This window comes from Lampetra fluviatilis, chromosome 49, assembly GCF_964198595.1.
Source record: "Lampetra fluviatilis chromosome 49, kcLamFluv1.1, whole genome shotgun sequence".
NCBI classification, from domain to species: domain Eukaryota; kingdom Metazoa; phylum Chordata; class Hyperoartia; order Petromyzontiformes; family Petromyzontidae; genus Lampetra; species Lampetra fluviatilis.
The window spans coordinates 4,058,012-4,085,802 of record NC_136323.1 but is presented as its reverse complement, the minus strand read 5'-3'; the positions used below and the strand labels follow the sequence as shown (position 1 = coordinate 4,085,802).

The 27,791-nt window shown below is 49.9% G+C and overlaps 1 protein-coding gene across 1 annotated transcript in view; it reads right to left on the bottom strand.

Annotated features, from left to right (window-relative positions):
- LOC144948468 (roquin-1-like) overlaps positions 1 to 26,642 on the bottom strand; it is a 65,520-nt gene extending 38,878 nt beyond the window's left edge. Inside the window, exon 1 of the mRNA XM_078877963.1 lies at positions 26,538 to 26,642. The gene's annotated coding sequence lies outside the window, so the exon portion shown is untranslated. The remainder of the gene's footprint in view (positions 1 to 26,537) is intronic.
- Positions 26,643 to 27,791: the final 1,149 nt, after the last annotated feature.

The window sequence follows — 27,791 nt, the reverse complement described above, 5'->3', positions numbered from 1 at the left end:
TTACGCTCTTACCCGCCCCTACTAGACATGTGAAAAAGAGCTTTATATCTCTCATCGGATTCCTCCAGTATAAATAAATATTTATTTTTCTTTGGGTCTTTCGGTAAAGTCACATAAAATAGAACAATAAAATAATAATAAATGAAAATAAAGTGAATAAAACAATTATAAAAAATATCACGACGTTTCGATCGCAACACAAGCAATCGTCATTTTTTTGTCACCTGATTATGATTGCTTGTGTTACGATCGAAACGTCGTGATATTTTTATAATTTTTTATTCACTTTATTTATATTTTTATTATTTTATTGTTCTATCTACGTGACTTTACCGAAAGACCCAAAGAATATGAATTCCTGCAGTCACGAAAGCTTTAAGTCAAGATTTATTTATTATTGTTATTTACAATTTGTTTACGCAGGAAAGCCTCGCCGATTCTCAGAAGGGTCCTGCCAAGTTTTTGTTTCCGCAGCAGAGGGTGATGTTTCTGCTGCTGCTGCCAGAGGGTGATGTTGCTGCTGCTGCCGCGTATGATGATCCCAACCGAGTCATTTACAGCGGGTTTCTTTGGACAGCATTCGTATGCTTTGATCAATATCAGTTACATTGTACGGGAGGGGGGGGGTGTTTTTACACATATCGCTATGGGAAGCAAACGGGAGAACCTCGAAGAAATCCATGCAGAACAGAGGGCGAACATACACACTCCACCGCAGATGAGATGGCAAGGAGTAGAAGTCGCAGAGTTTCAGAAGTCGCAACTGGTCAAGAGCAACTGCTAAGGAGCAAGGAGAGAATGGAAGAGAATAGGGAAAAGGCGTTGACCCAGCAGTGGGAAGTTACAGGCCGACTACAACAGATTCACGAAACTCATGGCATCACAAGAGAACTATGGACTCGCATAGAGACCCACGGACTCACGAGAGATACAAAGATTCACCGAGGGGTCGTAGCGATGACGACTGGCAGTTGCACCGCCTGTGCCGTGTTTTAGCTGCCCGGCGCTCTGCTCGTTGTCGTGAGCGTCGATCCGCCACGACTGCCTCCCAACTGCCCAGGAGCGTCCTTCACGAACCGAACCTCCTCGTCAAGTCCACTCAACTCAAAATTACCTCGTAAAACGCGACAGCCCGTTTCTTCCATCGCCCATGCCGTGTCCGTTTCGCCCCCCTCTATCCGGAGCCACACACCATCACCATCAACTGCACAAAGCAGAGAGAGAAATGGACGAATAGAGAGTCAGGCGCCGGTGAACCCTGGTGAACCCGAGCCAACGATGCGAATATTAAACCCACGGCCCCATGTCGGCACAGGCTATTGGAGCAATTAACCGGACACATGAACACAGTGCCAGAGTCCACTAAGCGAGCGCAAGTTCAATGTTCAACCCATGCGAACGTCTCAAGCGAGGCAAAGAAGCGTGCAGGGAGAGAGGCGCCTACTTGGAATTACACTGACCGACAGAAGAGGAAAACGTGGATTCAAGAACGTGCGTAAGCAGGTTGAAGACATCGTATAAGGTGGGCAGCGGAGTAGGTAGGTAGGTGGGCGGATGAGATGCTGGGTAGGTGGACAGGTAAGTGGGTGACTGGATAGTTCGGCAAGTCGGTAGACGTGGGTAATTGTACATATAGGATGTTGAACTTCTTCTGCACCATACGTAGCCAACCGTGATAATTGGAGGTGCTGGGGAAGGACAACAAATGAAACACAAAAAGCGCTTCTAAAGAAATTAGTTTTCAATCTCGATGATTTTATAAAAACGAAAGCTGAAACGTGTGAAAATAAGAATGGGGAGGTTTGCTTAATAATACCAACACCCGCCATTCGCCACCAAGTGACAGTGACGTCACCACGGCGCCTGTGCCAGGCCAGGTGCACTCTCAGGCCACGTGATGTGTCTAAGGCTCCGACGACCAGGAGGTCACGGGTCCGGACCCCAGGTGCCATGGGTCGACCGACTGAGACGACTGGCATCTGACCGACTGAGACGACTGGCATCTGACCGACTGAGACGACTGGCATCTGACCGACATCAATCCGCGACAGAGACGACGGAGCACGCGTAGGGCTAGAGGCGGCGGCGCTCCAACTGTATAATATAAAAAAGGGGGCGGCAGTCGCGACACGACGGAGGAGGCAGCTACGTGAGTGGACGCGTCCTAGAGGAGAAACGTCCGCCGTGGAGACGGAGCGATTTTGATCAGCTCGAGTGGAACCGGGCGGATTGCTACGTCGCAGGATTGTGAGAGACGGGGAGGGTGGGGACAGCCTCCGTAGGCCCCAATCCAGCAGTGGAATGTGCGTGGCCATTGATGCAGAGTATACGCCAAGGAGTGTACAACAGCTGAAGTTCATGAGCCAGGTTCGGAGCGAATGCGTCTCCTTACTGGGAAAACTCCACGTTCCCGTGACGGAGGCAAGTCAACCCGTCTCACAAAGGAAAGGTGAGTTGAACCCCTGACCAGGGCCAAACTGTTACTCTTCCAACCGTGAGTCGGGCAATCTAACTACAACGATTTGCCACTGTCGCCAATCCCCGAATTGCTTGCGAACCTGGGTCTCTATTCCATTTAATAATCTATTATTTACTTTTTGCACTCCGGAAGAACGTAGCGGCCTCTAGTGGCTGCAGGGGAAAAGGGAACTCGTTACATACGACATGTACAAATCTAAAAACATGGACTTTCTTGCGCGCGCACAAGGTTTGATACTTTATCGCGAGGGACGTACACGAGACTGCATCTTGCTGCATGGGCCCACAACATAACCCCTGCGAACCTATAACACCTGTTATGCACAGTGGTCACCCATCCGAAGCCCTACCCAGGATTCAAGCCTGCTCAGTTTCTCAGGTGATCTGGTCATAGGCCACACGCATGTAATTCACATGACATCAAAACTCAAATCGAGGAAACAGCGAGTGCAGCAAATTGTCCGTGAGTTCACGACGTCTGCTCGAGTCCATCCGTTGATAATTAATATTACTTCTAGATTTGAAGCTTTTGTGACTGCAAGGATTCATACTCTTAGTTCTTTCGGTAAAGTCACGTAGGTAAAAAATTAAATTAAAATTAATTAAAATTTTTATAAAAAATAAAATAATAAAATCACGACGTTTCGGAGGCAACACAAGTCTCCGTCATCAGGGGGGTGGGTACATTGTGATTAATATTACGATGACCAAACCCAGCCAACTCGGTTTTCGATTCCTGCCCATTGTCAACATCTGTGCGAACCGGTCCCTGGGATTCCCCTAGGAGCACCTGGTGCAGTGTGAAACTCTTCAATGGGGCGACAAAGGTGGGCGGGCACGGGATTGAACAAAACTCACCATTCAATCATCCGCGATGCCGGCCTTAATAGGTGCTCGCTAACAGGACCTGCCCCAACAGTCTGTACGGCTGTAGGGAGATCGTTGTCTTTGTACTGTGGTGGTGTGCGTGCGCTTACCTCGTGACTCTCTCTGTTGTGTTTGTATTGACGTGGGGAGCGATAGTGTAGCGGTTAGCGCGTTGCGCTATGAATCTGGCGACCTGGGTTAGATTCCCGCTCACGGCCAACACCAATGACGATTATCTGAACCGGTCCCGGGCCCTCCCCTAGGTCGACTCAGCCTCAAATGAGTACTTAGTGCGATGTGTAAAAATTGCCACTAGGGAGACAAAGGCGGCCGGGTGTGGTGTTGGCCACCCACCCCCTCGTGTGCCGTGCCGGCCTTCATAGGTGCTCGCTAACAGCACTTGCCCCTACAGTCTGTTAAGGCTATACGGGGGGTCTTTGTCTGTGTGTGAATAGCTGGCGGATCTGCCAGCCAACTCAAGTAAGTCGACCCTTGGCACCGAGGTCTGTCCTGTGACCTCCTGCCAACGAGAATTCGACACTTCACGTGGCCTCACAGTGCACCTGGCCTGGTACAGGCGCCGTGGTGACATCACCGTCACTTAGTGGCAAATGGAGGTGTTAATGTTGTCTGTGTATGTATTGTGGTTTTGAGGTGTGTGTGTCTACAGTGTGGTGGGGTGTGTCTACCTTGTGACTGTCTCTGTTGTGTCTGTATTGTGGTTGTGGTGTGTGTCTACAGTGTGGTGGTGTGTCTACCTTGTGACTGTCTCTGATGTCTGTGTTGTGGTTGAGGTGTGTGTCTACAGTGTGGTGGGGTGTGTACATTGTGATTGTCTCTGCTGTCTGTGTTGTGGTTGAGGTGTGTGTCTGTGTTGTGGTTGAGGTGTGTGTGTCTGCAGTGTGGTTGGGTGTTTACATTGTTATTGTCAAGGTCGTGTGTCTGTTCAGAGATGAGACACCCGACTAATGGTGCTGTCAGCATTCAACAGTCATGTACGGCTGTAGTGGGGGGCGAAATCTCGAGTCTTTGTCCTCAAATGACAGGAAACCCAACAACAAAATCACAGCAGCTCTCCGTGAATTCACCATAATGGCAATTCAATCCACGGCTTTACATTATCATCAATAGTTTCATCATCACCATCGAGCGTTCCGACATCCGTCGCTCAACATTGCCACCGACACACCAACTCGGGAGCGAACTCCCCCAAAGCACGTGGAGGATCATGGCAAAACCGGGGAGCGAGGAGAGGGCGATCTCAAAAAAAACAAGGCAGCGCGCTTAATGGCCACCAAAACAAAAACACGACGGAACGAGCCAATCACAGCAGCCTGGCCCTCCCCTCCCCCGCCTCTCTCTCTCTCCGTCCCGCCGCAGCAAGACGAGCGAACCGGGGGTCACGCTTCCCACGCTTGCGTGCTCGTGTGTGTGTGTGTTTATTATCCGCCCTCTCGCTCGTGTACCGGCAAAGCCATGGAACATTCTACGCGGAGGGTTCCCCACCGCGGGCCAAACCGAAGGCGCTTGCCGCCGCATCTCCTCTCTCTGTGTGTTCATCCCGTACGCCGTGTTGCCATTCACATGTCACATGTGGTGGTGCTGCTGCTGCTGCTCGCTAACGGCACTTGACACAACAGTCTGTGAAGGCTATACGGGAAGGTCTTTGTCGTCTCGGACAGGGGGCTTCCGATCCACTGCTGAGAGACGACGGCCCCCGCCGAGTTCGATTCTCGCCCACGACCAATAACGAACACGGTGTTCGAACCGGTCCTAGGCCTCCCACCTAACTCCCCACCCTCAACCAGGCAAAGGTTAGCACGGTCTTAAAATTTCGTTTCCTGGTGCTGGTGGGTAAACATCAGCAAATGGGGAGACAGGTGGCCCAGGTGTGGCGTTGTCGGTCGTTCCGGCCTTCCAAAAACCCCTTGCCCCAACAGCCTGTTAAAGAACCACACGGGGGGATCTTCACACTGAGCTGCATTTGTCTCTCAGGACGAAACGAGGGGCCTAACATTGTCCGACGTTTTCGTGCGGCCGCGTGCCCTGCTCGGTTATATATGCTGCCGCCGTTGGCTGCGATGTCATCTCCCCGTGGTTTTCGTTTGAAATGCAGGAAGGGGGGGGGAGGTCGATGCTGGTGGTTACGATGGATGTTTACTCACGCACGCAAGCGCTCGCACGCACGCACCCCCAGTGCTCTCCTTGCACAGGCGAGTCACACTCGGCCAGCACCATCAACCGGATAGCCAGCCGCTGACAAGGCTTATTCTGCCAGCCCATCACCCAGACAAGCTGACCACACGGCTAACTCGGCGACCGAAACACGCAACCAGACGGCCAACTGCGCTGCCAAGCTGCCTAAAGCCCAGCCAGCTATCAAGGCAGTCAATCAAGACGGTCAGCTGGCAGCTACTCTGCCAGCCACTCATCCAGTCAGGTATCCCAGCCAGGGACTCAACCCCGACTAGCCAGGCAGCCAGTTAGTTATTCGACCAGTCACACAACTAGTCAACCAGTGACCCAGTCATTCCACAAATCAATAACACCACAAAGATAAAGATCCCCCATATAACCTTAACAAACTCTATGAGCAAGTGCTGTTAGCGAGCACCTATGAAGGCCGGAACGACACCACCCCTGGCCGCATTGTCTCCCCAAAGAGCGACGTTTACACACTGCACCAGGTACCCATTTGAGGCCCAGTTGACCTAGGGGAGGCACAGGGCCGGTTCAGATAATCGTCACTGGTATTGGCCGTGAGCGGCAATCGAATTCTGGTTGACAGGTTCGTAGCGCAGCGCGGTAACCGCTGCACTACAGCTCCCCTCGTGAATCACCACGCAAACACACACACCTCCAACACGTCAGCCTCACCACACGCACACACACACACCTCCATCACACCAGCCTCACCACACACACACACCTCCATCACACCAGCCTCACCACACACACACACACACACCTCCATCACACCAGCCTCACCACACACACACCTCCATCACACCAGTCTCACCACACACACACACCTCCATCACACCAGTCTCACCACACACACACACCTCCATCACACCAGCCTCACCACGCACACACACACACCTCCAACATACCAGCCTCACCACACACACACCTCCATCACGCCAGTCTCACCACACACACCTCCATCACGCCAATCTCACCACGCACGGCCGCGGTGACCATAAACATGGTTACACAAATCACCATCCGCCATACCACCATTCCATCGTACCACAATATCACCCCACCACCGTACACACTCGACCACAACACCATCGCACAACCAAAACACCGTACCACCATTTCATTATGCCCAACCCCCTAACCATCACACCACTCATTGTGCCAATCTCCCAGAGTATCATCCCGCACCGCACAACCACAACAAAAGCCACCGTGGCGACGACAACACAACGGCCCCAGAACGAGCGGCACACGGGGAGATGAGATGAGCCGAGCAAGAGAGAAGGGAGATGATGGGAGGAGGAGGAGGAGATGAAGATGCGTGCGCATTACCTTGCACAGCAGAAGCAGCAGCAGCAGCATCCCTGGACGTGACTCGCTCAGCGGACAACGGAGCAGCGTGGACGTGTGACAGCTGGCCTTCTCAAAGCCCCTTTGTCCAAGACGAGCTCATTGGCCGGACACCGTCACCCCCCCCCCCACCACCACCAACCACTCTCTCCCCGAACTGGCTGGCCACCCGGGCCAGCCACCAAACTAGTCACCCAAACAGCTAGGAAGCCAAGTCGGTCGACCCCAGCCAGTCAGTTGGCCACCTAAACCAACCAGCCACTAAGGCGGGCAGGAAAATGTTGCCAGTCAGATAGTGAGGCCATCGGCCTAACAGCTTAACACTCAGACAGCCAGTCGACCACCCAGCCAGTTAGTCACCTAGTCAGCAAGGTAAAGTCACCTAGCAAGCCACTCAACCGGTCAGCTAGCCAAGCAGAGTACCAGCTAACCAACACGTCAGCCAGATACTCAGTCAGATACTGAGGCAGTCAGTCAACCAATCATCTAGCTTGCTAGCTAACTCACCCAGTAGGCCAGTAAGCTAGGTAGCCACCGAGCTAGTTAATGCCACAACCACCGAGATCGCTACCCAGTCAGCCCGTGGCTACGGGACGCGGGCAAGTGCTGTCGAGGTGCCGGGGTCGTCCACACACCAACCCCCTCGGCACGCAGCAGCAGCAGCAAACGTCGGAGCAAACAAACAAAAATCCCAACGCAGCGAGCGGCCGATAGATCCGATCCTTGTGGAGGAAGACGGCGGTGTGGCCGGGGTAGAGAGGGGGGGGGGGTGCGACTGTCGATCGAGACGAATATCTCCTGTGGAACGGCACGGCGCAGGATGAAGAGAGAGAGAGACGCACGCGGAGGGAGACGTGTGGTCGTAGAGCTTGTGTTGTAGTCGTAGTAGGCAGGCGGGCAGGAGGAGGAGGACGCCAGTGCGTGCGTGCGTGCGCGAGAGAGCGAACCGTGTGAGCGTTACGCACAACCGAGGGACCGCGGGGTGGGGAGCGAGAGAGGGGGGGTGAAGAGGCGGTGGTGGTGAGCCGCAGTGGCAACAATGCGAGTGAGCAACAGTCGAGCGGGTGGGGAGGGAATGGTGGGGAGGAGGGAGGCGGCACGACATTGCAGAGTGGGAGGGAGGAGAGAAGGGGAGGGGAGAGGGAGGGAGGGGAGAGGGGGGGAGGGAGGGGGGAGAAAGAGGGGGAGGGAGGAGAGAGTGGGAGGAGCCAGAGAGGGGGGGAGGTAGGAGGGAGGAGGGGGGAGGGAGGAGAGAGTGGGAGGAGACAGAGAGGGAATGAGGAGCGGGGAGAAAGAGAAGGGGGAGGGAGGAGAGAGTGGGAGGAGAGAGGGGGTTGAAAGAGAAGGGGGAGGGAGCAGAGAGTGGAAGGAGAGAGGGGGGGAGAAAGAGAAGGGGGAGGGAGGAGAGAGTGGGAGGCGACAGAGCGGGAGGGAGGGAGGAGAGCCACACGCACGCAGCGAATGGGAGCGAACGCCGGGTCCAAAACGAGCAAAGCGGGCACAACCAGCTCGATCCGGTTGGGCGAATGTCGCGTGAAAGCGTGGGAGGGAGGTTCCCCAGGTCCATGTTGTTCAACGTGAGTCGGGACGGACGAGGAGGCGGCTGACCGCCTTCACAACACCACCCCCGAGCTCACCAGCGTGACATCCACGCAGCCGCCACCCCCAAAAACAGCGACGCAGTGTTCGAGCGCACTGCCCGCCCTGCGAAGCGGACAGACCCGAGTTTGAATTCCTGGTCAGGGGGGCTCACATCATCGGTGTCAGAATCGTCCACCACTACAACCACCACCAAAAGATCTCTCCCCCCCCCCCCAATTGCCTTATAACAGACTAGGGGCAAGTGCTGTTAGCGAGTGGCAGCACTTATGAAAGGTGGCGCACGGCGCAAGCAGGGGGGGGGGGGACCAGCACCACGCAAGGCCGCATCGTGTCTCCCCCCGTGGGGATGTTTACACGTCGCGCACACGACTCATGTGTGAGGCTGAGTCGAACTAGCGGGAGGCCCAGGACCGGTTACGAGCATCGTCACTGGTGTTGGCCGTGAACAGCAACGGAGATCTGCTTTGGTCGCCGAGTTCGTAGCGCAACGCGCTAACCGCTGTGCCACCGCTCCCCACAACAACAACCACCTTGACCACCAATAGCCGCCATTCGCCACTAAATGACGGTGATGTCACCACGGCGCCTTGAGGCCAAGTGAAGCGTCGAAGGCTCGCTGACAGGTCACGGGACAGACCAAGGTGGTGACCATGGGTTGACTGACACAGATGAGTGGCAGATGCACCACCTGTGTCACCCCCTACCGTGCCAACTTGAGGCCCACCACAACCTTGACCACCACAAAATCTTGACCACGGCCACGCTCAAATCAGCTGATACAACTCACAACAGCGTCCTTGCCCCACATCTCCAATGAGCGCGATTGGCTACGTCTGGTACTAAAAGAAGTTCAACATACAGTACGTATATTCAACGGGACAGACACAGGTGCCCATGGGTTGACTGACAGATGCCTGGCAGATTGCACCCATCCTGTGTGCTACCTACTGTGGGGTCGTCCATAAATGACGTCACGCACCTGGGGGGGGGGGTCAGACATTTGTGACGATGTGTGACGAGGGGGGGGGGTTGAGACGTCACATCAAAATGCGCAACTTTAAATAAATATAGACAACACGTTCTATTTAATTACATAGACTTTTTACTAAATGTTTTCTCCTACATCAAAGTGCAGCGCCACATTAAATACGCACTACAATGACAATAGTTTAAAGCGATTTGAAACGTGTTCTATTTGGGGGGGGGCAGAGCTTTGTGACGTCATATTTGAGGGGGGGGGGGGTCTGACTTTTTGTGACGCCGTGTGATGACGGGGGGGGGGGGTCAAAAATCGTCCAAAACCACGTGACGTCATTTATGGACGGCCCCCAAAGCACGGACTGACTGGGTCACAGAGGGCATGTACCACCGGGCCTGGCAGATGGGTTTTAGTTTTTCAAGAGGGGGAAGTCGGAGGGTTTGTCTTAAACAGGACTTTAGATTCACGGCTTTTATTGACGCTTTCCCTAACCATCTGGAGGCGAATTGTACAAACAATGGGCTCGTCTGCTGGGCCTGGTTGAATAACAGCAATCATTATTGGCAAGTTTGCAAGTATCTTTTGAATCTAATACGATGTTTCCACCCCCCCCTCACACAAACCAAGATTAGATATTTGTTTGCTACGTCTACAGATGTATATTCTTGGTTCTTTCGGTAAAGTCACGTAGAAGGGAAATAATAAAATAATAGTAATATAAAATAATATTGTTTTATATTAATATTATTTTATTATTATAGTAATAATAAAAAATATTGTTTTATATTAAAATTATTTTATTATTTCCCTTCTACGTGACTTTACCGAAAGAACCAAGAATATGAATCCCTGCAGTCACGAAAGCTTTCAATCAAGATCTACAGACGTGTTGACCATGAGTATGACAGCACTTGGGTCAATTAAGACGTGAAAGGTTTTCATTTGAATGGAAACACTAAGAAGGCCAATCCCCCACAGTTCGTTAAGGAACCACACGAGCTCGCTGGCCCCGTCTCCGCAGATTTCAGAGGACACGAGCAAATTTAACTCTCTTAACTTGACACAAAAAGTGACGCTTACAAAAAACTGGGGGAAAAAAGGTGTCAGTTTTGTTGCCAGATAGAAGGGTAAAAAAAACAAATATCATATTTTTTACTGGCAAATGTGGTTCCAATGGTGAAAAAAACCATAGTTGTGGCTTCTGCAGATTTCTTCTTGAGTCGTACATTATCTGATGATACTGATATGGCAGTGGTGCAACAAACATTAAATAACGAAACGAACAAAACTCACATTCATCAATAACTGTGGGCTTAAAAAGGAAATGTGCATATATAATAGGCGACGTTTCGGGTGACAGTCCTTCACAGTGCATACTTATCTTCTTGGTTCTTTCGGTAAAGTCACGTAGAAGGAAAGTAATAAAATAAAACATAATAAAATAATTCTCACGACGTTTCGGCCACAACGCAAGCAGCCGTCCTCAGGTGAAGAATGCTGCTTGCGTTGTGGCCGAAACGTCGTGAGAATTGTTTTATTATGTTTTATTTTTATTATTTTATTACTTCCCTTCTACGTGACTTTACCGAAAGAACCAAGAAGATGAATCCCTGCAGTCACGAAAGCTTTATATCGAAATTTAATGCATACTTAATTTAAACGTGCTACGAGGAAGGGCCGTTGCCTGAAACGTCACCTATTATATTTTTTTCCTTTCAAGGCCACGGTGTTACACTGACGAACGTGTATACAGTTTGTTTCTGGAGTTCCACCGTTAGTCAAGTCATCGATTCTTATAGCTCACTATCGGATACATAAAAGCACGGTTGCCACCTCCGAGATCCATAGACTCACACACAGACCCACTCTGTTTGTTGTCCTTCCCACGCACCTCCGATTAGCACGATTGGCCATGTACAGTGCAAAAGAGGTTCAACACACACACTCAGGTGGTGTTCCGATTCAGATGAATTGTATTTAAAGGAGTCACGTGACCCCCTGCAGCCGCTACATTAATCACAGTACATATACAGTGTACTTTATATATTTAGAAAAAATAATTGACTCAAATCATCACCTTGAAACGTGACAATTAATTCAATCACAAACGGGCGAATCATTCAAAGCCCCCCCCCCCTGCCGTATAAGTGTCGGTGAGATAAATATTCAAAACACTCGGAAGGCCTGGGTTGTAGCCTTGGTTCTGACCTGGCTACAGAGAAAGGGCTACGCAACTTAAGAAACTGGCTGGCACAGAGTTGGGGCTTCCGCAGATTTCTATTCGGATGATCTTGGCCGAGGGGGGGGGGCAAGGAGGGGGGGGGCGATGAGGGGGGGGGGGGGCGATGAGGGGGGGGGGGGTACTGGGCGTGACCATCTGCTCTGACGTCGCAGTCACCGCGGGTATGAGCGGCAATAATAGAAAAATCTGTAAACTTCCCACGCTGCCAGCCATCATACCCCTCCGCCAACTGTTTCGCCTTGCTAATTGTAATCCTGTTATCGCAGTCATCGCCATCGCCGCACCAATTAATATTTATACCGCGCGTCTGCCATGCCTTACATCTCGCGGTGCGTCAGCCACCGCCACCACTCATGGCATCTGCCCCCCCCACCCCCCGGGGTGGCAGATGTCTCTGTGCGGGCACTTGGGGTTAAAACACGCGGCATCGTCCTGCAAATCGGGGCATTCGTCTGACAACAGGTAGCGACGTTGCTGTGTGTTACGCCAACTGAGGGCGAGATGTTAACTACCTCGCCTGGTATACAGAGGTTCTGTGGGTTCGATCCCGACCCTGACCGCCTGCTGTATATTTGCAGTTTGCGGTGTCTCTCTCCCTCTCTCTCCCCGTGGTCGCGTGGATTTTTCTCAAGGTCCTCCAGGGGTTTCCCCTCCACATTTGGTTTAAGAGTATTTGGCAGCTATAAATTTCCACGTGATGATACGCCGCTTCTCAAAAAAGCGACATAGCTAAGTAAACAAACAAGAAAAGAGTAGTTTGTGAGTAATTTAGCAACGTTGGGCCGTGACACCGGCATGCATGGCCCAAGTCGTGGAGTATTTAGAGTTGGGTCTAATTTTACGGTGACTACACCCCGCCCACCGCAGTATTAACCAGGGTGACCACCGAGCTGAAACCGTGAATCTCTGCGATGAAGGTGCCCGCTACCACTACTCTATAAAAACTATCAACTATTTATTTGACCAGGTAAGGCCCACTGAGCCTACGTAGCTCTTATTCAGAAGCGACCTGGTCATCAACGAAGTTGGGCTTATCATCAACGTGTGGAAATTTCTAGCAGCAAAATACTCTAAGACGTGTGATGTTGATTCAAAAAATGGAAGAAAGAACCGGAGGATCCGGAGAAAAATCCACACAACCACGGGGAGAAAGAACATGAAAACTCCGAATATATAGCAGGCGTAAGGGTCGGTTACGAACCCACGACCTCCTGCATACCAGGCGAGGTAGTTAACATCTCCTAGCCACCGTGATGATGATGAGAGAGAGAGACGCAAACTCCAAATATACAGCAGGCGGCAAGGTCGGGATCGAACCCACGACCTCCTGTATACCAGGCGAGGTAGTTAACATCTCCTAGCCACCGTGATGATGATGAGAGAGATACACGCAAACTCCAAATATACAGCAGGCGGCAAGGTCGGGATCGAACCCACGACCTCCTGTATACCAAGCGAGGTAGCTAACATCTCTTCGCCACTCGGCCACGTCGCCGCCCACGGAAGAAAACATTTTACGGAGACAGGGAAGCACGAGAACGCGCAATGCGTGGATTCTGTTACGCTCCCCAACATCGCGGTCGTCCACCTCGAAGGTGTTTCACGAGCGATTACGTCACGATGTCAAACGCGGTGACGCCAAGCGGTGGATTCATCATCCCGTGACGCGACGCCGATGGGGCAATTGCGATGATATTCATAATTGTTTAAAAAAATCAATTGCTATCATTGTTATTAAAAAGCCAGCAGCGACGGTGACAGATTGAAGTTCAAGTTTTTTTTTGATCTGTTGCTCGGATGATGGTCCCATCTAACCGGTTGCCTCGCTTATTTTACACCGGAGATCCTTGGTGCTGCTTGAGCAACAACAAAACAACAACAAAACAACAACAAAACAACATGAGACAAAAACGTCAACATGGCAGAGAACGAGAACAGCGAGGAATATTGCACCACAAGCGGTCTAGCGGTGGAAAGAGCATGTCTAACGCTGACGACGATGATGAAGACGATTGTATTGTGAAGGTGGATTAAACCGGTAACCCTAGCCTGAACTTTGTTTGCCGAGTGACCAACCGAGCAATGCAGATCACTATACTTTTTGGATCTTTCGGTAAAGTCACGTAGGTATAAAATAAATCACTAAAAAAGTATATAACTAAAAAAGTGATTTATTTTATTTTATACCTACGTGACTTTACCGAAAGAACCAAAGAGTATGGATTCCTGCAGTCACGAAAGCTTCAAATCAAGATTCAATGCAGATCACTATTTTCAGGGCAAACCGACCCACAAAACATCCTTCGCCAAGGAGCACACGCCACGGTACACAGCGTCCTGCTGAGAAATAGGTTCACGTAAGCAAGCTACGGAATGCAACAAGCATCTGCAGTGCTTACCGATATGCTATCGCATGCCTGTTAAATCATATTCAGAAGATTTTTTTCTTCTAAGCGCTATGTCAATCCATTGCTGGATTATGGGGGGGGGGGCTCCCCACACCCACACCATGTGGGTCGTGATGGGGGTTGTTTGACCATACTTCACTGTGCTGGTTGGTCAAGGCGGGGCTCAAAAGCATGGGAGTATAGAAACAGGAGTACGGTACAACAATGGCTATTGTTGCATCCAACCACCACGTGGTCATGCAGCCACCCGAGGCGTCACGCGACTAGGCATCCATATTACTCACCACTGATGTTAGTCGTGGCCAGGAACGGAACTCAGGTCACGGGGGTTCAGAGTGGAGCACGCTCGCCGTACAATTGGCCCATGCTTAATTGCCACGATCACAACCGTTGTTGGGACAAAGCGCAGCTTACCATCGCTAATTGATAGGGGGCATGAATGGGATCACCACCCACAGCCCCGAATGACATCACGGGTCGTCAAATTCCATGGTTGCGGGAGGATCGCGGGTTTCCTCACTCGTTCAGAAGGAAATTGGCCGGCTTTGCCAATGCAGGCAGGACCCTCCCGATAAAAGAGTCCTGAGACTCAACGGCACTTTCCTGGATAAATACAGGGTGGCCAGTAATCTAATTTTGTTTTGTGTTGTTTGTTGTATCGTTTGTATCTTCCGGTTGTATTGTTTGTAGTGCTTATTTGACTGGTTCTATCTGCGTGAATGTTGCATTTGATTTGCATATGTAATTTGCATACGCTGTACACCATCAATTGTTATGCGTATTATAATGCCCTCGCAATTGATTTATCGGGAGAAAGCCTGAAGACTCCCATTACCATTTTTCCACTGGCACATCCATCCAAGCCATACCAGCACCAGGGGACTCCCATAGCACGGTAGGTATTCCCCACCGGCTGAGCAGGAACCGAACCGTGATGATAATAACGCCTTGTCTCACAAGCGGAGGTGTCAATCTCGCTCGGGCGCCCAATCAGGGTAAAGGAGCAGGGCTAACACATTTTCCCCAACCGTAGGGCACATTGCAAAACCGTAGTGCACATTTAAAAACCAGAGAGCACAATTCAAACCTCAGATAACGTTGCAAATCATAGGCAGGCACATTGCACACGACAGGGCACTTTGCAAACCGTGGGGCGCATCGCAAACCACGGAGAATTGCACAAACTTAACGGAGGGCACAGAAGCAGCAGCAGCAGCCGTTCACTCGAGCTCACCTCAAGGTGTCGCGAAGTTGCTATTCGCTCAGCCGTACGCAATGAGGAGGCGGCCTAAGAGCTGCGCGGGTCTCCAAACACCCCGACCGCATCACAATTATGCTCGCGGTTGGCAAGCAAAAGTGCGACAGACTTAAGACACTGGGCACAGTGTGTCCGTAAAGAGTGCCGGCTCAAAATCGGGTCGCCGAGCTGCAAATCAACATCGCGCCATTGCGTCGGGGCTGGCTCGGGCATTCTTAATTTAGCAGTAGAAGCAGCGTGCACGCACACACACGCGCGCACACACACGCGCGCACACACGCGCGCACACACGCGCAAACGCATTCCAAGCAGCTGACTAGAGCAGCCTCGCGCGTCTGCTTTGCCAACGACTGCGCAAGGTATGAGTAAAACGCCTTGTTTTTTTTGTGTTTGGAAAAACCCATTAAATTTGTAAAACAGGTAGATGGGGCGGGGGGGGGGCACGTCAGTCCCGTCGCTGAAATACAATTATATGCAGGTCTAATCTGTCAATGACGAATGTGCATCCCCGTTCGATTTTTATAAATTGGTATTCTCAGCTTCAAAGCGATGATGCATTGGGGTCTTTCCGTCCGTCATGTGGGCGGTGGGTGGGGGTGGTGGTGGTCACTATACGGCAAGTCCTCGCTGAACGCGTGGCGGTGTTCACACGACAACGTGCTTTCGCGATGACGCGATTCTTCTATTCGGGAAACACTTTTCGCACAACGCGGAACGCGCTCCGCTGTAACACGGTTTCTGAGCAGCCGACAACCAACGAATTTCTTGAGCTGCGCTGCTCAGCGGAGTGATACAGCATCGCTGAAGGACACACCATCGTGGTGGCGTACGCTCAGTTATTTGTGCCGCCATCTCAACGCGTACGTGCGCAGTGGCACATCGCATCTCGCCGAGCGTGATCATTATTTACGGGGAAAATGATTTCGCTGCACGCAGAACTGTTCGCTCTGGAACGCATCTACCGCGTTAAGCGAGGTCTTGCCATACGTATCTCTCGTAAAGACGGTCCAATGTGAACGGGACGTTGGTGTGAAGTTATGTTGCTCACAGGGCTCTCGCCCGAGAGAGAAAAAACAGTCACTTTCATCAGAGGCCTATTGCCCAAAACGTGTTTCGTCTTTTGCCTTCCGTACCGCTAATCAAACACTTCCGAAAACCAACACACCTCGCACCTCCGACTGGCACGGTGGGCTAAGTACGGTGCGAAATAAGTTAAACGTACGTACATACAAAGCCTCACAGCATCCATGTGTATGCATGATTTTCTTCCTGTAAGACTCGTACAAGCAATAAATCCTCCACGTAAATTAATGTTTTTGGAAAAGGTCATGCAAGAGTGTGGAACATGTATTACCGAAGACATCATGCCGGGTCTAATGGTCACGGGAGGGGGGGGGAGGGAGGTTTAAAAGGCACAATCCCAGGGCCATTTTTCGGCTCTGCGGGTCTCAGCGCAGTAGCGAGTGTGAGGGCTTGTTTAACAAACGCTGCTTGCTGGGTTGCCTGATGCTAAAAGGCAATTGGCATCAACAAAAACACAGCGGATGTTCCCATAAATCATCGCGCTCGGCACTGCCGGGCAACGTTGTACAAAATTACTGCGCGAATGTGGGTCAGCCTGCCCACAGTTTTGCAATCGTTGTAAAACTGTGGCCCACCCACCCCCCCCCACTTCAATACTTGGGGGTGCCAAGCAAAATACCACGAAGATAAATCCCGGACAGGTTTTTGAGTCATCGCCGCGTAGCTGACAAGCTGCCTCTTGCCACAGCGCTCGGCGCTCATCGTTTGGCGGAGCCGTTTAAAAGCAACGCCAAGCTGGGTGGGGGGGGAATAAAACAAAATCTAAAACAACCATTTTGCCAGCTAAGGCCCCACTGAGCAATGTAGGTCTTTTTAAATCCTTTATATTAAGTTCGCTTGCTTGCTTGGTTAGGACCGTGCAAATCTTTCGGTCGTTTTTTAACCCACTTCCCGTGATCCAATCGAGCTGACATTTTGCACACAGACTCGTTGTGCGTGACAATGAATTTTCGTGAAAATTTTTTTCAAAATTTTTACACTGTTTAGGGAATTTTTTTCAAATATTTATTTACCAATTGGTTAATGCTGGCACACAATCATCTGACCCATAGGTGGCAGCCATCTCAAGCCAGAGGACGAGAGGACTCTAGCCGCCCCGATGCCACGCATATAAAGGATTTAGTGAAAAACTTTGTTTTAACGGGTTAATTTTTCACAAGCGACCTGGCTATCACAAATGATAACTCAACAAAGTGGCTTATCATCGTAGCAGCCAAATACTCGGAACACGTGACGTTGATTCTAAACACGGAGGGAAAAACCGGGAGGACCCGGAGAGAAATCCACGCGACCACGGGGTTGGTCTTATTTTTCACGGAGCGTATTATAATCTGGAAAACACGGTAATTGTTTAGATATTTAACACACAAGCTTTCGCGACCAATATTGCCCATAACAAAGGTTTTTTTGGATTAAGACGTAAAATTAATGCAGTAATTTTAGCTGTGACTGTCCCACCTGATGACGGAGACTTGTGTTGCCTCCGAAACATCGTGATTTATTATTTTATTTTATTTCTATTATTACTTTTAGTAATTTTATTTTTTACCTACGTGACTTTACCGAAAAAACCTAAGAGTATAATTATGTGTTGTTAAATCCACCACCACCCGATACAGTTGATTAGTAAGAGGTTTGTCACACAAACAAAACGTGCCAATTAGTTTTACTACTTCAGCACATCGGTGTGTTGGAGAGTAAAATTGTAAATGCTGTGGGTTTACTCTCCAACACACCGGTGTGATGAAGTCTGTTTCAATGCTCTTGTGCACGGCGAAACATGTCCAGGTGCTGCTAAACGCCAATGTCTACAAGTCAAGAGAGGGTTTCGGGTGCAGGTTTGGTTGCCGTCATCCCTCCGTTCAAGGAGTGCACACGACAGCGGTTTTAACGATTACGGTCCACGGTTTTGGTCACATGGCTACGGTCGCACGACTGCGGCTTAATTTAGTCTTTGCATTTCAGGGATGTGCAACGCCAGCCTGCTGGTGTTCCCTACGCGGTTCATGGTTACACCACCGGTGGTCTTCCGGGAGGAGGAACGTCAAAAGCAGGCGGTGCGGACGCTTGGATTTCGAAGGAGGCGCTTAATCCTGGACGTCCGCGTTGCTGCAACTCCGTTCGCTAGTGGCGTTCTTCCGGATCTGGGTTAGGTTCCACTATGGCGACAGCGGCACGATCCCGGATAAGGGGGGATCGGGACTTGCGTTGGTGGAAAAAGTGTGTCGTTGAGGTATCCAATTTGGATTGCACATCGCAGCAATCACCGCCCCCTGCTGGCAGACTAACGCCTGAATGCAGGCCAGGTGCTAAGTCACTGTGTTCCACACAGAGACAGCTGTCACTGGAGGGGGCGGCCCCTTTCAAATGTTCGAGATGAGATGCAATGTAAGTTGCTTGTCACTAGCAAAGCACCGAGACACCACCACCATTAATGCCGCTAAATCGTAAACAAATAATAATTAATACGGCTGCGGAATCGTAAAAATGTTTTATTATGTACGTATGTATATTGAACTTCTTTCGCACCGTACGTAGCCAATCGTGCTAATCGGAGGTGCGTGAGAGTAGCAATTCATTTTATTGTTGTAAAATTGCTCGATATCCGTTAGTTGCTATTGTCACCCACATCTCTGTCATCTGGCTTCACAACGAGCTTAATCAAAAAGGCGAGCAGCGGGCCCCCGTGGATCGTGCCAAAACATACATCGCACGAGGTCGAACCTACAACCATCGTCATCAACACAGTGACCACCGTACCAAAGTACATGAACATTCACCATGGATACTACGACAACAACTATGACCAGCACCGTCCATGGGGGTGCGGGACCTGTGGCAAATCACACCGTGTGGGCCGCCCCCCCCCGACGCCTTCAATCTAAACAGGAACTATTACATCTGACACTGTGACGTCGAAGCGAGGGGGGCACCACCCCAAAAAGCGCGGGGCCCGGGGCAGTCGCCCCGATTTCGCCGTAACCCAAGGAGACAACTCTGACGACAGTCGCTCATCGCCACTCCGTTACGATGACGTCACCTTGGCGCTTGTGCCAGGTTAGGTGCGCCTTGAGGTTAAGTGAAGTGTCTAAGGTTTTCTGCCAGGAGGTCACGGGCAGGCTCCGGTGTTATGGCGTAACTGGTTGTGATGACTGGCGGACCCCCCTTCCGTGCTCCCCACTGTGTTATGATGGCAGTCAAAGACAAAACGACAAGAAAGCAAGCCTGCAAACGACATAATCGCTCCTGACCTGGTCCTGGATTGACTGCAAAATTGCCCTCACCATTTCCAAGGTCCTCCGTGAAGGGGATTGAGCGAGATGACTGGGGAGTAGCGAGATGAAAGGGGATAAGTAATGAGGGGGAGAGACATAGGCGTGCAACATCGATTCAAATAATAATTTCTCACACTTACGACACTCGCATAGAACCGTGCGTGCACGAATCAGCCAGTTTAAATTCGAACAGTGCGTTCTGTTTGGTGGAGCGGCGGCGCAAACGGTTAGCGCAGCGCACTGCACTATGAACTTGGCAGGCATGAGTTCGATCTCCAGCCACGCCTAACATCAGGGGCGAGTGACATCCGAAGGGGGCCTGGGCACCCGCCGCCCCTTCCCTTCATCACCAACCCTAACGGAACAGCATGGAGCAGTACGCTCGAGCAATCCCCATGACACCGGCACGATGCGGTGAGGCATCCGCCTAACAGTTGATTGACATAGGGACCTGTACAAAAAATTAGTTGCGTTAAAAAAAAAAATTGGTATTGAAAATGTACGGACAATGGAATTGTACTGCATGTTCCCAGGCAGCCTGCTTCCTGCTAATGACGCGAAACTCGGCAAACCGATATAAGGGGTGCAGCAATGTCACAAACGCGTGCGTGCGCGCGCTTGCGTGCGTGTGAAGCACGTGTATGGAGTGGTCATGTAGTGGTTATCGCACTGCGCTACGAAACCTGGCAACCAGAGTTCGAATCCCGCTCACGGCTAATATCGGTGACAAATATTGGTACCTGTTCAGAGCATCCCCTAAGTCGGCTCAGCCTCAAAGTGAGTACCTGGAGTGCTGGGGAGATCAACGTGGGCGGGTGTGGTGCTGGCCACACACCCCCTCGTGTGCCGTGCCGGCCTTCATAGGTGCTCACGAACAGCACTTGCCCCAAAAGACTGTTAAGGCTACACGGGAGGATCTTTGTCGATTATCTTTGCAGCACTTGAAGTCAATACCTGAGAGTATAGCGCGTGCCCGCATTATTAAACGCACGGCAGTGGAAGGTATGTCATCGGTGCATCATGCTACTTGTAATCAAATGCGTAATAACTAATGACAGGAAGACTTAAGTGATACATCATGTTCCTAATGTTCTATATGCGAGGTGCCATCACATCATCGTGACTCGATCAGACCAAAGTCAACGCGTCTTTCTGCCCAAACGACTTTTGCGTATTGTAATCGTTACCAGCGTCAAACGTGGTCAAATCCACTGCTGGGCACAGACTTCCGCAAGCCGCCGCCGCTGTCACCTCTCAGGAGGACTTTCATCCCTTGGCTTCCACCCAATTAATATAATTATTATTGCTATCATTCTTGATGTCCTGCTCAAATGAGCAATGAGGCGGTGCTCATCTTCTGCTTACAACGGTGGTGGAAATCCCACACTCCTATGGTGGGGGCGAGGCTATCCCGAGAACAACCAACCAGTTGACTTCCCCACAACGTGTTGATCGTTTTATAGACCTCCGTCCGGAAGGATGATGGGCCGAATCAACCCCTAAACAGCATTTCTTTAGAACTGTTTGTGCGTTTAGTTTGTTGTCCTTCCCCCGCACCTCCGATTAGCACGGTTGGCTACGTATGGTGCGAAAGAAGTTCAACATGCGTACGGGGTTTGAACTCTCAACCTTCTGATTATGAGCCGCTCGCTCGATCGCCAAGCCACTTGGCCGGTTGTTAAGACCACATTATATATAGCGCATCGAATAGACTCTGTGAGAATCAATGCTTGCGTATGCATATACCGCGCAATGTAATGAGTTCAACATCATCCTTGCAGCCACTTAAAATGCTCCACAATGTTCAAAGAAGACTGAACATCAAATCGAACCGCGGCCCTCAGTTGTGACTAATTAATCGATATGCCGTGCGGGGGGGGGATGTCGCTTCATCTCAAGCACGCCCCAGTGCCACTGATTCAGTGAGAAGATGAACATGGTGCTGCTGACGTACCAGCGGTCAAGGCAAGGACAAATATCCCCCGTATAGCCTTAACGGACTATTGGGGCAAGTGCTGTTCGCGTGCACCTATGAAGGCCGGCACCGTGGCACACGAGGAGGGGTGGGTGGCCAGCGCCACGCACGACTGCCTTTGTCTCCCAAGAGGCAATGTTTAGGCACAGCACCAAATACTAATTTGAGGGCGAGGTGACCTCAGGGAGGCCTGGGACCTGTTCAGATAATCGTCACCAGCAGTCAGTATAACAACAACCGCCATTCGCCACTAAATGGCAATGCCGTCACCACGGCGCCTGTGCCAGGCCAGGTGCACTTGTAAGGCCACGTGAAGTGTCGAACACCTGCTGGCAGTAGGTCACGGGACAGACCCAGGTGCCATGGGTCGACTGACTGAGATGACTGGCGGTCAGTATATATACGCAAACACACACAGTATTGAGATGACCGTTTCAATTAAAATGAAATGAAAACTCCACGTTGCAAAGGAGCATCGAGAGAGAGACGCACGCTCGAAATTACATTGAGACGACTGAAAGAAGAGCACGTGGATTACAGAACGTTGGCAAGGTTAGAGACAACATATTGACCATTAAGAATGTAATTTTGCACGAGCCCAGTGTCACCAGGACACACGCCTTGTTAACCGAGTTAGATCCCACTCCCAGTCAGCATGCCAGCTCCTTGCCCTCTCATATGTCAGCCACCACTCTCCCGCACCTCACCCCAACCCCTTTTTGCCCAACCCCCTTGCCGTGTGTAATTTAAGACAAGAACCGCCAACCCTCCTGAAAAATGCGCAACGAGCCCTCTAAATAAAGACGTGTACGACCTATAACGTCGGACCGCGTGTTTAATGTACGGACGTAATCGCGCCTCCGATTGACACGGTTGGCTACGTACGGTGTGAAAGAAGTTCAACAATACATCAAAAAACGTGAACTCGGTTAAATATAACAGAAAGTGGCTTGAGGCAGGGCAGCTGGAAGGGATGATGGCCTGTGGTGGAGACTAATAACAGGACGCCAGTCAACAAAATGAGCTTGTGCGCAGGTGCTGGATTGTTGCACTGCGAGAATATGATAGATCTTCTTGGTTCTTTCGGTAAAGTCACGTAAGTCTACATGACTTAAGTCTACGTGACTTTACCGAAAGAACCAAGAAGATGAATCCCTGCAGTCACGAAAGCTTTAAATCGAAATATGATAGATAGCAATGGCTAGGGGGCATGCCTTCATCCAGCAGTGGATCGATCACTGCTGATGATGATGATGGCAATTATAAATAACAATACATGACAGCGTTATCCATTGTGGAAATATTCACGGACGCAACAATGGCGGATGCGTGCAGCGTTAAGCAAACATCTGAGCCTGGGTCAACCAAAACATAACCATGGAGACAAGACCATCGCTTCTGCCTTGACTTTTCTATCTCCACGCGTGAGCACGGAGACACAAATCACAAACATTCAACAAGAGCCACCGGCAAACAACGAAAATTAATCAGCCGGCACATTGCCTCATCGTTACCGCTCAGATGTCACAACACTGCTGTAGATTAAGTTCTCAATGTTATCTTTTAACCCGGTTTAACCACCGGTGCTACAGGCATCGAATCATTAGACAAATAATTAATTTGGATCCGTCGCACAACAGAACGTCGCTTTGTGTTACAAGGGACGATGGCCCGCGGAAGTGGATATCACAGCCACCTCTGGTTGACACAGTAGGGGGGCAAGTGCTTTCCCACTCGCCGCGCCACCGAAAGTAACGTTCTACACGACGAGGGAACCGCTAATTTAGTAAAATTAAGTGCAGAACCAAATTCAACGTGATGGGTTTTTTGTTGTTGTTGCGCGTGCAGTCATGGGTGACGGGAGGTGGGGGGGGGGATGCTGAGACCACCAACTGAGAACCTGGTCTAATCACGGGCGGCTGATTGGATTCAAACCCAGGATTCTCAACGGGACCAGCTCGGTGCTCCGACATTCGAGTCACAGCAGTCAATGAGATACACACGGAGGCTGTGTGCCAGGCTGTGCTACGCAACTTGGAAGCGTCATTCACGAAAGAGTGAGATTAAGTCACGGTTAGGACCACCCTTTGCGATGTCACGTGCGCATCGTAACAATACAAGTATCGATAATCGATATGTGATTTTTTTTTTTTACCCAGGAAAGCCAAAGTCTACATTTTTTTTCGATTTAAAGCTTTCGTGACTGCAGAGATTCATATTCTTGGTTCTTTCGGTAAAGTCGCGTAGAAGGGAAATAATAAAATAATATAAATAAAACATAATAAAGTTCTCACGACGTTTCGGCCACAACTCAAGCAGACGTCCTCAGGTGAACAAACAGAGCTGTCAGAAAGACAGCGTCTGCTTCTTATTTCCCTTCTACGTGACTTTACTGAAAGAACCAAGAATATATATAGTCTGCATTTTGTTCAGGGCTGGGTTTGAGGTGGGGAGGGTTGTCCCACCGCATTTGTGGATGTTTCATTCGAGAGCCTGGCTTCCTGTGGGAAAAAACCGAAGATAAAGCCGGAGAAAACTCACCATGCATTCAAGTAAATAACACTCTCCACCAGAATAACACTCACACCACCAGCTTCAATGAGACGTAATAAAACAAGAGCTCAACGAGCAGCCCAAGTAAATTAATCAGCGGGCACATGCCTTGAGACATCATCACATTGCCTCGGCGACTTCACAACACTTGGGATTGATATTGAATAACAGCTTGATTGAAAACCTTGATAGGTTTTTTTTAACTCTCACCTCGAGAGGTAACATTTCAGGCTGATTGGCTTCATCCAGGAAAGGGAATACAAGGTGCCTGGAAGATCATCATCATCATCGACTACACGACTATTGGCTATTGGTGTAGAGGTTTCTCCAGCCCCATGTGTTCGCCTTGAATTCAAGTAAATTATTTCCAATTCATCAATTTATTTCTGGGTTCTCTGCTCCGTAATGATCGAGCCGGTCTTTTTTTGTTGCCAACATCTCCACGATCATCTGACATAGCCAATGGAATGCAATTGTCACGTGGACAATCGTTCGATGCGGAAAAAAAACGTCAGCTCAACCAGTAGCTTGAAGAATGATCACATCCAAACTTAGATACATTTCGCAAGCAACTGCGTCAAGCATGCAAAAGAAAACAATTATAAAATCATAATATCGGGTTGCAAAAACCTACGTATTAAATTTCGATTTAAAGCTTTCGTGACTGCAGGGATTCATCTTCTTGGTTCTTTCGGTAAAGTCACGTAGAAGGGAAGTAATAAAATAATAAAAATAAAACATAATAAAATAATTCTCATGACGTTTCGGCCACAACGCAAGCAGCCGTCCTCAGGTGAAAACCAGGTCTGTCGAGGCGACAGCGTCTGTCGTATTAAGTTCAACAAGTCATTCCGAACAAGCGGATAAGTTCAAATGGCGCAGTGGGTAACAGGTGTGCCTCATAAGCGAGAAGGTGACTACCTGGGTTCGATTCCCGAGTGGGGTGTGCCTCTGTGTGGAGTTTAGATTGCATTGCCCCTGGTTATGAATGGGTTTCCTCTCAAGATTAAAAAAATACAATACAACTGATACAGTAAAGGCCAAACATCCCATAATGCTGATAAATCATCCACAATTTAACAAATTGTTAACATCGCCCCCTACCTACCACGAAAACTTGGCAGCAATCTATCGAGTCTCGGGCGAGGTTTTGCTGCGTAAACAACGGAATAATAATGAGCTTCATCACCATCGCAGGAATAATAGCCCTTAAAGTGACAGATCGTCGTGGCAAACCATTACAACCCCGTTGTGTCACATCTGTAGACAACTTAGATGTAACTGATCCAGTACAATTGCTGTAGCGTACGCTGTAGCTACAGAGGCTTGTGTTCCTTCCGAAACGTCGTGAGTTAATTAATTTTTACGTTTTACCTACGTGACTTTACCGGAAAAAACAGAGTATGAATCCTTTCAGTCACGAAAACTTCAAATCTAGAATTGTAGACAACTTCACGTGCCACCAACATCAACCAACAACGCGTCCAATCATCATCGGCAGTATCGGCAGCAGCAGCAACCACCTGCCATGAGTTTGCGAACGAGTAAATAACTCCACATTGCTGAACACAAATCGCTGTTCGTGTGTGTTTACGTTAGTTTTATCAGCGCGCTTGGCTACGTACGACGCGAAAGAAGTTCAGCACCAATGCAGGTGGGTTTCGTTCAATGCGTTGCATCACTATGAACCTGTAAAGGGCCTTCGTGACATAGCAGTGGATTGACCATGGGCTGCTGCTGATACTGATTAAATGAGCTCGTCAGCAGGACTTCAAGCGAAGCTGCTGATGAGACGTTGAACGTCGAAACGGTCCAGAGTTGCCTCGATAATGAAGCCACACGGACACAGCGTTGCCACGGACAGACCAGCAAAGTGGCGCTCGCTGGTTGTCGATGACGGTGGCGATGATGATTAATAAAAGCTGCTGCTGCTGCTGCTTCTATCAATGATATATTTACGAGACGCTGTTGTTGTTGTTTTTGATCTCGATAATATCATCATTGGTTACGAGACTTGATGACGATGACGATTAAATGTGATCCTCAGCAATTTTGCAACTACAGTGCAGACAACCGACGCTGGCAACGACGCCCTAACTAGAAAAGTAAAGCTTATAATACATTCACTTAGTTGTTGTTTAAATAACAATAATTTCAATGACAATTACGCCACACTTTGACAACAATGCTTGCCGATCAACCCCAAATTCCGGGTGTGAAGCTTCGCCGCCTGACCTTCCCCCCCCGCCCGACCCTCCTTACCCACGCCGCGAGATGATGGTCGCTCACCTCCTCACCAACGCTCCTCACCACCCTCACCACCACCACAGTCTTCCTCACCACTCCACTCCTCACTCCACTCCTCACCTCTCCCGCTCTCTCTCCGAATGGCGGACAAACGAGATAGGCCGGGTTTGTACCCCCCTCCCCCCCCCCGCGCCGCCGCCGTTACGCGATTGGCCGAGACGACGTCGCGTGACCCAGTTCGGCGCTTCTGATTGGATAGAGCTGGGTGACTACGGTGGCCGCCGGGCGTGAACGGGACGCGATCGTTGGTGGTGGTGGGGGGGGGCGGAATTGGCGGTCGTAAATAAGCGTGTGGGGTGAGAACGCGTTTGGAAATTGGTGGTGAATCGATCGCGTGCGTACATTGGAATTGGAATCGATTCCATTATTTCTCTACAGGAATCGGATTGTAGGTTTATTAACGTACTGTCGATTCCAACGTGTTTTGATTGTTTTTGTGTTGAAATCTATTTTCACCGTATGAGGTTTTTTTAGGGGGATGGGGGGTTAAATCGCGTAAATGTGTCGTTAAACCCGCCACCACCCGACACAGCCAATTTGTTACTGCAATATTTTGCTGTCTTTTCTTGGATTTTCTGTTTGCACTCAGTCACATATTCACTTTAAGATGTTTTTTTGTTCATGTTTTTGTTTTTTGTTTGTTGCGGTTGCACCCGATTCAAGAGCCGAATGGCTCACAGGGTTATACCTAATAAATGAACTTGAACTTGTTACTGGTACAGCACACACCGTGTGTATTGGAAAATAAACCCACAACATTTACAATTATAGTATCGTCACGTTTACGCCAGTGATTACAACAACCGGCATCATCAGGCGACGTCCAGAGTTGTGGAGAAATCAAGTTTCAAGTTTCCTTTATTTGGTATAGCCCTGTGAGCCATTCGGCTCTTGAATCGGGTGCAACCGCAACAAACAAAATAAACATGAACAAGAAAACATCTTAAAGTGACTATGTGCAAACAGAACATCCAAGAGAAGACGGCAAAATATTGCAGAAAAATCACCGTACACCAACACTGTGTGCAAAAATCCCAGTGGGATGCAAGTCAAACAACAACAACCACAAGACAACTTAGATTACGTGTCGCACCATACTAATCGGCAGTGTCGGGTGGTGGCGGGTTTAACGACACATTTATTTTTACGCGATCCCACCACCCCCTCCCAAAAAAAACCTGTTATGGATAATATTGGTCGCGAAAGCTT